This window comes from Panicum hallii, chromosome 2, assembly GCF_002211085.1.
Source record: "Panicum hallii strain FIL2 chromosome 2, PHallii_v3.1, whole genome shotgun sequence".
Lineage (NCBI taxonomy): Eukaryota > Viridiplantae > Streptophyta > Magnoliopsida > Poales > Poaceae > Panicum > Panicum hallii.
Genome location: NC_038043.1, coordinates 12,199,682 through 12,215,864, shown reverse-complemented (window position 1 = coordinate 12,215,864; position 16,183 = coordinate 12,199,682).

Sequence of the window (16,183 nt, the reverse complement as noted above, 5' to 3'; positions counted from 1 at the left end):
CTGTGACTAAAGAAAATAAAATAATAATATGTTTCACAATATTTGTATCTAGAAGGCACAAAGGTAAGTTAACTTTTAACAATTTGTATGATTATTTTTCGTATTTGATAAAAGGAAATGGTATAGATTCCACCAGACAAATAAATTTATTATTGCTATCCGATAACAGCTCCAATAAACCTCGGTTAACTGTAAACTGTGTTAACTGAGCATAGCTTACCTGATAAGATTATTTATTATGGAACTTGCTCATATAAATTTAAGTTCTTAACTTGGTACAAGTGGTGGCGTTTTTAAATTATTTTAAAATTTAGTCAGTAGGCGACGGGATTATCAACAACGAGACGGTTATAATAACTTTACCAATATCAAGATCTACCAGCTCTCATAGAGGCAATGCTGTATGGATGTATTTATAAAGGTGACAGTAAGTGCATGTGCATGCATGTGAGCATCAGTTAAAAAATAAAATTTCTAATTAAGCACTAATAAAGTAACACATATACCAATCTCTCCTATCGGGATCAGCTCGAACAAAGCAGACTGATTCAATTATTATTATGTGCGTGCTAGCTGCGATAGACGATATTCTCTCCTGGATTTGGTCCGGTAAATGCAAGGCAGGATGCATGACACGTCATCCATGCATCCACACCTGCTGGGCGCTGCGAATGAAGCGTGCGGAATATTCTCGAGACCCCAAATGATGTTGGGTTTAGATTTGCATTTGATTCAGTGTTGATCTTTGTTCCCCTTTTCGCGATCCATTGTTAACGCCATATATATGCTGGATTCCTGCTGCTCCATCGTGTCGCGTTTGTACCTGCGTTCCACTGCTCCAAATGATGTTGGGCCTGTTTGGATCACCTCAGGCAGTGACCCTACGAGTTCCTTGTTCCATCGAATGAATGTTTGATATAAATTAGAAGTATCAAATATATATTAATTATAAAATTAATTATACAGATGGAGATTAATTCACAAGATGAATTTATTGAGCCTAACTAGTTTATAATTTGACAATGTTATGCTACAATAAATATATGATTATCTTAAATTAATTAGGTTTAATAGATTTATCTCCTGAATTAAAATTTATTTATGCAATTGGTTTTATAATTAGTCTATATTTAATATTTTAATTAGTTTATTGGTCATTTATAATTAGTTTATATTTAATATTTTAATTGATATTAAATATTTTAATTAGTTTATTGGTCATTTATAATTAGTTTATATTTAATATTTTAATTGATATTAAATATTTTAATTAGTTTATTGGTTATTTATAATTAGTTTATATTTAATATTTTAATTGATATTAAATATCTGATGTGATAGGACTAAAAGTTCAATAACCCCAATCCAAACAGCCTAAGATTGGACGAGCATATCTATCTCATCATCCGATTCGTCATTGGTCATTTGTGTCTGCCAAGTGCATGCTTGTTCGACTGGATTACAAATGTTGCGTTCCATATCTATCTGTGACGCCAGCAGCAGGCTTTTCATACAAATATGTGCCGCATGTGTACGTACATCCCAGATATCATATCAGGCAGCAGAAATTCAGCGTGGCTACACGTCCAAATAATTAAACTATATCCATTAAAGGCAAGGGCTAGCGATTTTACACTACTACAGAAACTATATCCATAGATTTAGAGCCGGCGGTGAAAATAAATTTATAGTAGTATTATAATACATAGTAAACAACTTATTTAAAAGATACGTGGATCTTTCTATAATTCTACGGATAGAGACGACATAGAGTAAACCCACTCCTAATCAAAATTACATATCTTTATTCTCACTCTTGTTTGTTTCTTTTCTATCACAATACCTATATAGATATTATGTAACTACTATCTGGTTGTGGTAGACTTTGTGTATTACTATTCTTTACCTTAATTCGTGAGATGTTTGAGGTTCCTCTATTAGAGAAGTATGAGTGGCAGTATGTTTTTTAAAAATAATTAGAGTGCTTATGATCTGATATAACTATCAATGCAGATATCTTATAATATTTCAGTCAAATATGATGAATTTATCTAGAATAACAACTTACATAGTTCTATGTCATGAAGTATTAATAGGTTAACATGGATAGTTATTGCCATTGATATGTGGTGTCATTAAGAAAACGTGTTTTATGATTGCTAAACCGTGTGTATATTGATGTGCGCGTCACTCCCTGCATGCTTATGCACTTATACATTCAGTAGTTTTCTCATACATATTAACAATGGCACAACATGAGAAATATAGAAGCATGTGTACAAAACATTTTGAGTTAGTTTTTCATAATGCCAAAGGTGTGTAATTTAGGTGTAGATTCTAGATTGTTTTTCATAGTGACACGGGTAGGTAAATTTAGATGTGGATTTAGGCGTCTACTTGAGGTTATCTTTTTATAATGATATCAATGGGTAATTTATAACAAATTTAGATTCAATGGATATTGTTATCAATCTAAAACGTGAATGTTGGTTGTTTATTAATTTCACTTTGTCACAAGTTTAATGATTTTTTATATGGCGAGTCATCTGATGATTAACATTGATGATCCAAAAGGGGTCTCTAATTAGTAAAAGTAAGATTGGCATATTTTCAAACCAGACCGCCCACATAAACCATGCAAAGCTAGAAATCACAGCATTAGTTAAAAACCAGGCGGGAACCTCCAGTTAGTACCGGTGCCCTGCCCGGTACTGGCTGGGCGGTACTAAACTGGCATGCATTTAGTACCGGACTGTTGACGCCATTTTTTGATACGTGTTAAGATGAATGGCAAAATGGAGCCAGCACGCGTGATGATGAAATGAGCCAGTTTTATTGATGCCGATGGGCATGGGGCTCCGATTTGGGAAGTATTGGCGTATGCAGTTTGAAGATCGGCCGATGATATCTGTACCGATATGCTGAGGGAATATTCCAGATGCGACTAGGATTAGGATGACGTAGTCGTGGGACCGTTTGTTTTGTTTTTAGAAAATCTCTTTCTTTTTGCTCAAGATATGTGCCTGCTATAATCGACTAGGACTCATTAGTTTAGGATATAAATATAGGTTGTACAAGACTTGAGAAGGGGGATACACATCCAATAAACAAAACTTTACAATTCTTCCGCAATTTAGTTTCTTTGTCGGCGACTTCGCTATTTTCTCTTTTCGCGAGTTCTTTCGAGTCGATCGAGGACGTCTTACATTCGAGCGACTTGATCTGCTGGTAAGTTTTCGTTGAGTGAGTAAATCTAAGCTTTAGTTAACTGGCACATCGCTGTTACTTCATTTAGATTTATTCAAAGTTATCGAATTACATCTAGGTTTTGACTTTCTAGCGTATCGCTGTTGTCTCATCTAGATTAGTTCATATTTTATCGATATCTGCTAGAATTATAGGTTTTTCCTGTTGTTTTAGCTTTTATCAGATCTATCCACCTTGAAACACGTGTAATCGGCTGCGAGATCTCTTAATTTTATTAAAATATTATAGAGCCGATTTGGATCTGTTTCAGGTGCTTTCAAGTAGCTTTATTTAAGTTACACATTCGTAGCTTTCATATCGTTACACGCTTGCAGTCGGCTATCTAGGCCGATTTGTCGTTTTCTGCGTTGGTTGAAATCCGGCCGATAGGTCGGAGCAGTTCCTTTATACTATCTATATTGCTCCATGCTTGCAATCGTTCGCTTGAACTGATTTGTTGTTTTCCGTATCGGCTAGATTTGGCCGATCGATCTATAGCCTGCCAATTACGCTGTGTGTAATTGGCAAAGCCTGCCGATTACATTGTGAGAGTGACATTCGAAAATCCTAGCCGATAAGCTGTCAAATCTAATTCCTTGTTCTTTTTCTTGTCAATTTATAGGTCAAATTGACTAGCACGCCTTGGTTCGAAGGTTTGCAGTCTAAGCTTGGTGAACTGTACTCTCAGGCCTTGTGTGTAGATTTTTAAGTCAACACATCTTTTGGCACGCTCGGTGGGACCGAAGAAGCTTCAATATGACTAAGGGCAACAGTGACGAGGATGGTTACATCCCCATCGATGAGGACAAACTCAAAGAGGATCAGAAGGCTGAAGTGCAGCAAGCTACAGAAAGATTCAGGAGAGAGTGCCTCAAGTCCTTCAGCACTACGAGGAGTGGTGAAGTCATCAAGAAGTTCGACTTCCCTGCTCTCCAAGCCCTGACTGAAACCCAACGTGAGAACAAGATGCTGGATGCGGTGCACCAGGCTATGAACCATGCGTTTATCAACCATGCACCGGTCATGACGCACACCATGCACAACATGGTGGTCAAGACGTTGCGAGAAAGAGCGTTCAAGGGATACGAAGGGCCATGCTACGTCTAGCCTAACCAGATGGGCTTCATCCCCATGGGGTCGACTGTGGATCCGTCAGCCTCTGGAACAGGGCAAAGGAGTTCAGAATCGGTTTCTGAGCCGATTCAGATGAGTACCACTGGTGTTACACTCCCATCAACATCTCCTGCTACAACCACGACAAATTCACCTGCTCCCGTGTATTCAACTACACCGCCATTGACCTCCACTCTCGGAGCAATGCTGTTTCCTATAGGATGGGACCCAAATGCCGGTTTGGGTATGTCCCCAAGATCTTTTGCTTCATCAACCATGAGACAAGCTAATTCATCGGCTTCAGTACCGATGGCCATTCAGTAGCACGTATCGACTTCTCAGCTGATAACGCATGATATGTCGGCAATATAGCCGATGGGTCAGAATACGGCATCAGCTTCACAGCCGATGCCTCAGCAGCAGATTGTTACGACGCCATACCCTATCACCCCAACGGAGGTCTTGATATCAAAACTGCCTCATATGGGTGGAGTAAATTGGGTGTTTCATGATCTGACTGTTGGAACAGTGCGGCATGCGAACGTACCGTACGTTCATTCCATCGCCCAGCAGTTAGTTAACCAATCGGCGTCACAGCCGATTGCTACAAATGGGATGGTGCTTTACCAACAACCTCCTAACCAGATTGTTCAGCATACACAGTAGGCTGCATCGGCTAATCGATCGATGAATTTAGCACCGCAACAAATGGTATCGGCAGTACAACCAACAATCCCAGTTCCTCCGCAACAAATGCCGATCGCTAATCAACAGATTGATTGGTCCTCCAAAATAGCTGAGGTAATCAGAGAGAAATTTGGTTTAAGGCCAAAGCAGCAATCTGCTATGTACAGGACTCCATATCCACCTGCTTATGATCAGCTCCCATTCCCTCACAAGTATAAGGTACCAGACTTCACTAAATTCTTGGGGCAGGGAGATGTTTCCACAGTCGAGCATGTTAATAGGTTCATCTTGCAATGTGGAGAAGCAGCGAATCAAGATGCTTTGAAGGTCCGGTTGTTTTCCATGTCTCTATCAGGATCGGCCTTTACATGGTTTACCACGCTTCCAGCTAACTCCATTCTATATTGGGCTGATTTGGAGAAGCAGTTTCATCAGTTCTTCTACTCTGGTACCTGCGAGATGAAATTGATAGATTTGACCGGCCTCAGACAAAGGAATGATGAATCAGTATCTGCATTCGTACAGAGGTCCAGGGATGTCAAGAATAAATGCTGCAGCTTGGTGTTGTCTGATGAACAGTTGGCCGATGTGGCCTTTCAGGGGCTCTTGCCACATATTAAAGAGAAATATGCTTCGCAAGAGTTTGATAGCATTAGCCAGATAGCGCATCGGATAACAGGAGAAGTTCGGCCTTATGAGCAGAAAAGAAAGTAATTTCCAGAAAAAGGTCAATCTAGTCGAGTTGGCCGATAAGTCTGATTCTGATGAGGAAGAAGAAGCGATCGCATCAGCAGAATGGATCCAGGGCAGCAAGAAGTCGGTGTCATGTCCGTTTGGGAAGAAGGAACCTAAAAAGTTTGGCTTTGACGTCACAAAAGCCGACAGGATCTTTGATCTGCTGTTGTCGAAAGGGCTGATCAAGTTAAAGCCTTATCACAAGATCCCATCAGATGAAGAGTTGAAGAATATGAAATATTGCAAGTGGCACAACGCAACCTCTCATAACACTAATGAATGCAAAGATTTCTGCTAGCAAATACAGTTGGCTCTTGAACAAGGGAGGCTCAAGTTTGAAGTCCCCAAGAAAGCGATGAAGATTGATCAACACCCGTTCACTGTGAATATGGTGGAAATTAGTGAAAAGAAAGGTATGGGCAAGACCAAGGTCTTGACGTCACAATCGGCCATAGAATCTAGGAGTGTTGATCCTAATGCACAGGTATTGGCCGATGAGGTTAAGGGAAAGAAATTGCAAGGAGAAGCTGAATGCTCTGTAGCACCACAGAAGAGAGTCACATCTCATATGCTGTTGGATAAATTCCAGCGCGACCGTGAGAAGCAGCAGAGCAAAGAAGAAGAGATGCACCGAAAAGAGGAGCATTAGAAGTGTCCTTTCTTCATACATTGCTGGGAAGAGGGTCTGACCTTGCCAACGGCCGATGATTGCCCTGAGTGCAACAATCTGTATCATGGTGGCCGGTCATACAAGAAGCCACGATTTGATGACGGCCCGCATAGACCGATGGCAAGACGGGAACATACTCCGGTACATGATCGGCTGGGAGGAAAAATTTCCGTACATGATCGGCTGGGGGGCAGGACTATGCTTCATGACCCTGCTGGAGGTCGAATTCATGTACACCATCGGCTGGAACGGATGGCCGATGACAGAGTACCTGATGATCAGCCGATGCGCAGGGATCCTGAAAGGGAGCCAGTAACGCGACGCACCAGTCAACCTTGATGGTGCCTAGCAGGGTTGACCAAGTCTCAAAAGAGGTGTGTCCAAAGGTTGCGTCAGCTGGAAATAATAGAAGAAGAAAAACGAACTCTCAACAGAAAGGGAGTTAAGTCACAGACATGGCGCATTAAGCCCAAAGCCGATGATCAGTAGGATTCCAGCTCATCGGCTGCACCTATCAACATGGTTTTCGCGATGCCGAGGGAGTTCATGGCTTCAGCCGATAGTGATGAAGAATCGGAATTGGAGGAGGCGGTAGCCCAGTTGGCTCTAGAGCCGGTACCGGCCACGTTCGAGAAACCAGAAGATGAAAAGCACCGGCATCTTAAAGATTTATTCATGAGAGGGTTTGTTGGTGGCAAGCCAGTTACTAAGATGCTGGTGGATGGAGGCACGGCAGTAAACATAATGCCGTACATAATGCTGCGCAAACTTGGGAAGAGCAGCGACGATTTAACAAAGACGAACATGATGCTGAAGAACTTCGAAGGAGTAGTGCCCCCTGCTCTGGGGGCATTATGCGTTGACTTGACAATCGGCAGTAAGACCCTTCCTACTACCTTCTTTGTTATCAATGGTAAGGGTTCATATAGTCTGCTTCTGGGATGGGATTGGATCCATGCCAATTTTTGCATCCCGTCTACCATGCATCAATGCCTCATACAATGGATTGGAGATATTGTTAAGGTGGTCTCGGCCGATTCATCGTTCAATATAGCGTCGGCTGAAGCCCACACATGGAGTTTTGAGATAGCTTACTGTTTTTCTGGCAAAGCATGGGAAACAAATTTCTTGAAGAAGGCCGATTATGAACAGACACCGATCCAAGCAGTCGGTTCTTCAGATGAGTCTTAATGGATGAATTCCTTGAAGATGAAGGGAAGCTAGGGCACGGGTTTACATCGGCCGATGTATTAGAAGTAATTGATATTGGAGATGGTGATAGACCAAGGATGATGTTTATCAGTGCTAGCCTAGATCCTGAGTATAAGTGTGAGTTGAAAAAATTGTTGAAAGAATATAAAGATTGTTTTGCTTGGGAGTATTATGAGATGCCTGGTTTAGATCGATCTATTGTTGAGCATCGTTTACCTATCAAACCAGGATATCGGCCATATCAGCAAGGTGCAAGACGGTGTGACCCTAAGATCCTGCCTGATATAAAGGCCGAAATCACACGGTTAATTGAGGCTAAGTTTATTCGGCAATGCAGATATGCCGAATGGATATCTAATGTAGTCCCGGTATATAAGAAAAATGGAAAGTTGCGTGTGTGCATTGATTCAGGAATCTTAACAAGGCGACGCCGATGGATGGATACCCGATGCCAGTAGCCGATTTGCTGGCGGACGCTGTTGCAGGGCACAAGGTGATTAGTTTTATGAATGGTAATGCTGGGTATAACCAAATATTTATGGCAGAAGAGGATATTCATAAAACAACATTTAGGTGTCCTGGGCATGTCAGCTTGTATGAATGGATTGTGATGACTTTTGGGCTGAAGAATGCCGGTGCTACGTATCAGAGGGCCATGAATTATATTTTTCATGAACTCATCGGCAAGATTGTGGAGATCTACATTAATGATGTTGTAGTGAAATCAGCAGGATACCAAGAGCATCTGGTGGATTTACACAGAACTCTAGAGTGCACAAGGAAACATGGCTTGAAGATGAACCCGAACAAGTGCGCTTTTGGGGTATCAGCTGGACAGTTCTTGGGTTTTATAGTTCATGAACGTGGGATTGAAATCAGTCGGAAGACAATTACAACAATCGACAAGGTGGAGGCCCCAAAGACCAAGGTTGAGCTTCAATTGTTCATCGGCAAGATTAATTTCATCCGGAGGTTTATATCTAACCTGTCTAGAAAATTCTGCTGTTCAGTTCACTGTTGAAGTTGAAGGCCGATCAGGAATTTGTATGGAGAGAAGAATAGCAGAAGGCGCTGGATGGGATCAAACATTACCTGACAAATCCTCTGGTGCTAGTTTTGCCTCAGAGGCACAAGCCGTTTAAATTGTATTTATCGGCTGATGAACGTGCCATCAGATCGGCCCTTATTCAAGAATTTGAAGGGAAAGAACGAGTAATATATTATGTAAGCAGAAGACTTCTGGATGCCGAAACCAGGTATTCTCCCGTTGAAAGATTATGTCTTTGCTTGTATTTTTTGGTACAAAACTTAGGCATTATTTGTTATCGGCTGAGTGCATTGTGGTGAGCAAAGATGATGTGATTAAGTATATGCTATCCTTGCTGATTTTGAATGGAAGGATTGGTAAATGGATTCTAGCTTTATCAGAATTTGATTTGAGATATGAATCGGCTAAGGCAGTTAAGGGACAAGTCATGGATGATTTTGTTGTTCAGCATTGTGGTTCGGAGTCGGCTGTTGTAGATCTCGCTCCTTGGACTCTATTCTTTGATGGTTCTTCTTGTGAAGTTGGATCTGGTATCGGCGCTGTGCTGATATCGCCTCGAGGGGGGGGGGCAACTTTTGAGTTTTCGTTTCCGATCGAAGCTTCTGCCACCAATAATCAAGCTGAATATCGCACTATTCTTAAGGGGATTTGGTTTCTCAAGGAGATTAAAGCCGATGCTGTAGAAATATTTGGGGATTCTATGCTGGTGGTTAATCAGTTAATTGGAGAGTATGAATGTAAGGATGACGTTCTGAGGATTTATCATGAGGAATGCCTCCAGCTTTTGAGAGAGTTTAAGAAGGTAACTATTGAGCATGTTCCTAGGTTTTATAATAGTGATGCAAATCGGTTGGCACAGCATGCTTCTGGGTATTGGTTAATAGAGAGCGTGGTAGCTTTGGAGTTGATGGCCGATGATTGGAGAAAGGAGGTTATCGATTATCTCAGGGACCCCACTAAAAAAGTGGATCGAAAGATAAGATTCCAAGTGACTAAATATGTGCTACTTGAAGGGGAATTGTATTATCGGACGGTTGATGGAGTATTGTTGAAATGCCTCAGTAAAGAAGGTAAAGAAGATTCTAAGGTATTGATGGGAGAAATTCATGAAGGAGTTTGTGGATCTCATCAATCAGCTTTCAAAATGAAGTGGATGATTAGAAGGAATGGATATTATTGGCCGACAATGCTGGAGGATTGTTTTTTATATTACAAAGGTTGCCAAGAACGTCAGAAGTTTGGTAATGTGCAAAGAGCTCCAGCATCGGCTATGAATCCTATAATTAGACCATGGCCATTCAGGGGATGGGGAATCGACTTAATCGGCCAGATATATCCCGCATCCAGCAAGAATCATAAATTTATATTGGTGGCGACAGATTATTTCACCAAGTGGGTTGAAGCTGTTCCTTTGAAGAAGGTGACATCTAAGGATATGGTGGAGTTTGTTAAGGAGCATATTATATATCGGTTCGGTGTTCCTCAAACCATTACTACCGATCAGGGAACTATGTTCATATCTGGTGAATTTGAGGATTTTGCCGCCGGCATGGGAATCAAATTGTTGAATTCTTCTCCATATTATGCCCAAGCAAATGGACAGGCAGAAGCATCTAATAAAGGAATTATCAAGTTGATGAAAAGAAAGATTGATGAGCAACCAAGACGATGGCATACGACACTCAGTGAGTCTCTATGGGCATATCGGATGGCTTGTCATGGTGCTACCAAGGTGTCCCCGTATCACTTGGTGTATGGACATGAGGCTGTCCTGCCTGGGAGTTAAAGATAGGCTCTAGGCGTGTGACGTTTCAAGATCAGCTGACAGCCGATGAGTATTCGGCTCTGATGAAAGATGAGTTGGAAGATTTGGCGAGTCATCGGCTAGATGCTCTCATAAATGTTGAATTGAACAAGGCTAGGGTAGCCAGGTGGTATGATAAGAAGGTGAAAATCAGAAGTTTTCCCCAAGGAGAATTGGTTTGGAAGTTGGTACTGCCCATAGGAACCAAGGACTCGAGATTTGGCAAATGGTCGCCAACTTGGGAAGGACCATTCAGGATAAATCGGTGTGCTCTCGGTAATGCTTACATTTTGGAGACACTGGAGGGAGAAGAATTTCCTAGAGCATTAAATGTCAAATACTTGAAGAAATATCACCCTAGCATATGGGTTGATGCCTAGGCCGATAAGTATGCTTATCGGACAGATTGATAGTCGATTTCTACATAGCCGATTGCAAATCGATTGGTTATATGGCCGATGCGATATGCGTCGCCCTTAGAGCAATAAAAACACCAGCAAAAGAGTTTGGGAAAAGTTTATGCTTGCATGCAGCAAAATGTGGGCCACGCCACAGACTGGGTGAGAGTAAGGGGTGTTCATGATATAGACATGTGAAACAGTGGGGCAAAAGTGTCCGCATCGGTTGAATACTCTTGTGAAGTTGGTAGGCTTGACGAGCTTGTTCGTGCTTCTTACTCTTAAGCTTCTCGATGGCTGGTTGAATTTGGGATAGATCACTGTCCGCAACGGCGATTTCCTGGTTGACCTGTTGAAGTTCTTGAAGGAGGCGATCACGCTTGGCTTCTAACTCACCCTTGGTTCTCTAAAGATCGGCTTGATGGCGGGTCAGCGAATCGATTTCCTGACCTCATGACCTTTAAGTTCATCCCTTTGCTTGGCAATCTGGTCTTGTTGAATGCGGTCAACGAGACGCTTCTGGGCTCTAAGAACACGCATCCAATGGCTCCCAATGAATGCCTCAGGAGTCAATGCATCTTCGATGGGTTCAGGGAGTTGACCCTCCAGAGACCTCAGGGCGGCGTGAATCGGTTCAGCATCTCTAACCAGTTGGCCGATGTCTTGACTCAGGAGGGGAAGGATTTCTAGAAGTTTTGACTTGATGTCATCCGCAAGCCCCGCTGATTCGGCTGATGGTTGATCTTCCTCTGATGGAGTTATTCCGATTGCAAACGAAAACATACTTTAATCTGGAGAGTCCTGCACCTGAAAAGAGCAAGTAAGATTAGCCGGTAGTGTTTCTGTACTATGAAATTGGCTGGGAATGTTTTTTTACCTGTTTCAAGCTCATTTCATCGTAGTTCGAGCTAGAAGGAGGAAGCAATGTGAGCATCGGTTGGGGCGTAGCGGCTCCGTCATCGGAAGGGTCATGAGAAGAGGCCGGCTGAAGGGGGGATCGGCTGACTGGAAGATCCTACCAGCGCTTGCATACTTGTTCCTAATCTCTTGGGCACTGGAGACAGAGTCCTAATCTGGAAATAAATCAATAGATGTTAATAAGTGCAGAAATTGATTTAAGCGGGGGATAGTTTCAGAGTATTGTTACCCGAGCAGAAGGGGAAGATAATGGTGAGCCATCTTGAGGATCTCTCCTTCCTGTTAAATCGTCGATGGGCATATTTGCGGCGTACTCTTCAGCTGATGACCTGGTGAAGGATCTATGGTTGAGGTATCAATTGCTTACGCCGATGATGATGGCACCGATGGAGTGGTCTGATGGCTTGAGAACCCTTGGGCTAGGAGCTTGTGTTGGTGTTTAACTGGCTGCCCACTGAGGGATATGCCCAAGGTGGTAAGTTTTGGGTGAGGAGACGCCGAGATCAGGAACTCGAAGGTGCAAGGAACACAAAGCTTAGACAGGTTCGGGCTGCAAGATGCGTAACACCCTACGTCTTGTATGGTGGTTTGTATTGTCTTTAGTGTAGAATGACCTAGAGATCGTCTTTGAGAGGGGTCCCTGACCTCCCTTATATATCCGAGAGGCTAGGGTTACAAAGATACTAACCAACACCAGCTGAGGAATCGTACCAGAACACATCTCGAGTAGATTCCCTCTGTATCGGTTAGCTCTATCTCCTATTTAAACGAGATAAATAAGAGATAAACGAGATAAATAAGAGATAAGATGGACTTAATCTCTTAAACTACGTTATGTACCCAGTCCCGTGGCCCCAGGTCTGACAAGCCCCCGAGCTCTTCGTAGCTGAGTACTGCAGGCTTATCGAGTACTTTCGAAGCAGTCTTCGACTTCTTCCGAAGCTTCGCCTTGAAGTCCTTCTTCGAGTACTTGCTTGGCTGCATCGAAGCTATGAGGTGCTCATGCCCCGAATTTTTGTTATGGTGTGCGATATAAAAATCGCACTCCATATGGAGTAGCCCCCGAGCCTTAGGTTGAATCGGAGAATCAGGTTGAGGGTCTCATTAGTCTATAATCCTCCCTATCCTTCAAAGAAATTTGAAAAATAAGTAGTCGATGTCACGTATCCCGTAGCCCCCGAGCCTTGAATCCAAATCCCACAATTTTGGAGATAAGGATCCGAAAAACGTGGCATGCAGGTTAAAAAATGACAACTTGAGAAATTACCAAAATGATGATACAAATGATGGATATTAGATCATGAATCCGGAAAACCCCTTTTTCGAGCGAATTAGCCCTGAAAAAATAATTAATCGAATATTTCATCCAAACAGTCCACCAAATGACCTCTCATCTTCGGAATATTCCCAAAAACGACTCTTGAACTTCGAAGCAGTAACTTTTCCCCACCCCGCTGGTTATTTAACCCGTGACAATTGTGGGAAAAACTGTGCTTTCAATCTGCATTTTGCGAAGAACCGCCAAAATCCCCAATCGGGACCAAACACTGCCGCCATCCCCCAAAGAGATCCTCCCGCTCCGACTTCCCCACCCCTTTCCCCGCAGCCCCCGAGCATCTCGTGGCCAGCGAATCGGAGATGGCGCCCAAGAAGTCAGAGATCGAAGGGAAGAGGAAAGAGGCGCAGCCATCGACCGTAGAGTGGATACACAGTAAGTGCTCCCTCAACGATCTAAACAAACTAGTTTCTGTAACATCCCAGTTTTCATCACTATTGAAAGAAATGCAAAGTAAGGGTGTTTGCGTAATTTTATAAAAGTACAAGTCCTTTTATGCAAATATTTGATTTACAAAAGTAACTTTTAAATCTACTCAGGACTAAAGTGTAAAAATGCGAGTCAAGTCTATCCCGCCATAATGACATGTCTATCCAACCATTATGACAAGCCTATTCCGTCATAATGACATATCTATCCAACCATTATGACAAGCCTATCCTGTCATAATGATATGTCTATCCAACCATTATGACAAGTCTATCCCGTCATCATGACGTGTCATAAATGCTTGCATTTAGGTCCTGAATTTTATAAAGTTTTACTCTTTAGGACAAAAGCAATTCAAATCCGACTTTTGTTCCAAAAATTCATGTGTAAAAACATAAGTTTTGAGTTTTTGAATTTGAGCCCTAAAGCAATGTTGTAGAGTTCGAAAAACTCTTCAACTTTCGTTTTGGGCATTTCTTCATTTGAGTTTTGGATTGATGGGAAATTTTGCCTTACAGATGAGCCCCTGCAGTTTTCTGAAATTGCGCATAAGTCCTTGGGAAATTCGATTTCCCTTTCCCCTCTGTTTTCCTTCTCCGGTGCTTTCTTTATCTTCACTAGCAACACCATCCCCCTTGATCTATAAATAGGACCCCCCTTTCTTTTGCCATCCACCCATGAGCAAGTTAGATAAGTTGTGGTAAGCTTAGTGTTGGACTAGCCACTTAAGGTTGTGCGTTCCTTCGTGACTTTGTCGCTCCAATAAGGTACGTGTTAGTCTCCTGGTTAAGCTTGAGTACTTAGTATATAGGTTGTGATTCATCTGTTGGTAGGCTCCACCTCGCCATAAATTAGGGTCGTCGCACACAGCGCCGGCCGAGATATTTTTCCGCCGCGCGAACCACCTCACCTCATTTAAAAAGGAAGCCGATGCACCTCCCTACCGTCCCCCACCCGTGCTCGCTTTCGCTCGCGCACGCGCGACACACCGGCCCCACGACGGGACCGCGCACTGCCGCCGGCACTGCGCCGTGCCGCCCACCTCCGCGTCCCCACCTTGCCCACGCCGCTGCAGCGTCCTCGCCGGCTTTGCCGCCTCGACGCTCGCGTCTTCAGTGCTGCCACTGTTTGAGCTGACAGCAAGCTGCCGCAGCCCACGCCGCCGCTCGTCCCTGTGCGACGCCGCTGCTGCTCTCCCCGCCTATAAAAGGAGCGAGGCCGTGAGGAACTCCACCATCAGCCCTAACACACCGAGCCGCTTCACCTTGCTAGCTGAACCACTTCTCCCGAGCCCAGTTCACTCACGAGACGAAGCTCCAACAGTTGACCCTCTCCTCAAATCATGTACTATCTATTTCTCCTATTTTCATCTCCATTTGAGCTTATTTTATAGCTTGCTTGTGTTGTTTGCCGGTTGCGCCGTTTCCGCCGTAGATCACGGAGTGACCGAGGAGGAGCCGTCCAAGGAGTACGAAGGCCAGTACAGCGGGCCGGAGCCAGAAGACCCGTACCACGAGCAGGAAGCCGCCGCCGCCGACGCGTACATAAGCGAAGGCAAGTTTCATTGCCCCCTACGTGAGCGGTTGCATCCATGTGAGGACGTCTAGTTGTAGTCCTGGTTTAGGATCGATTACATATATCAGTGCTTGAGTGATTGAGCGTGTTCATACATGCATATGAGTAGTTATGCATATCCAGAGTTGAGACTAGGATATGAAGGGTTTTGGTTGAGGCTAGGGCAGCTGGGTATGCTGGAGCCGGCGCTACCGTGGTGGTAGACTGGCAGGTGAGTGCTACCGTGGAGGTAGGCTCGAGTTGACATGTTGAGGAATGGTTGCTGCCCTGGTGAACCATAAGGACCGAGTTGTTTTGACATCTCACCTAGCTTACTTTAGTACGACCACAGGTTCCGTTATGGGCCGGACTTAGCCTAATCCCACTGGTTAGTCTGGCGGTCGCAGGGATGGTTCACGGGTATAGACCATTGGGGTCAGGGCCCGAGGGTTTGTGCGGCCGGGCTGGGGCGTGACCACGGCTGGGTGTCGGCTATGTCGGTTGTCCGTTCGGGCAGTTGAGCTTGTGGGTACAGTGTACGACCTCTGCAGAGTGTAGAATCCATTCGAATGGTCCGTGTCCACGGAATGGACAGGCTAAGGTGTGGTCCTGACAACTAGTGAGCTACCTACTGTGGGTTGTGTCGGGAAGAGTTGTATACCATAAGAAGCATTACTAATGCATTGTGCTTAATGTGTGTCGTGCATGTCATTCCCCTCCCGTAGGGTGAGGTGGAACTTGCTGAGTACTTTTGTACTCACCCGTTTATGACTTGTTGCAGAGGATCCTGATTTCGTGCCTGAGGAAGGCGAGTAGTTCGTGCCCTATACCCAAGTCTGGAGTGGTGCCGTCACAGTAGAAGCCACCATGTCAGATGAAGAGTTTACCCTCGCGTTTATCACCGCTATTGTTGTATTCCTAGTTTATGTTATTATTGTAATCGAACGTATTAAATAAAGCTATGTATGACTGTGGCACCACTTGTGTAATGTATTTTCGCCAGAGACTGCTTTCTGGTGTTTAAATACATGTT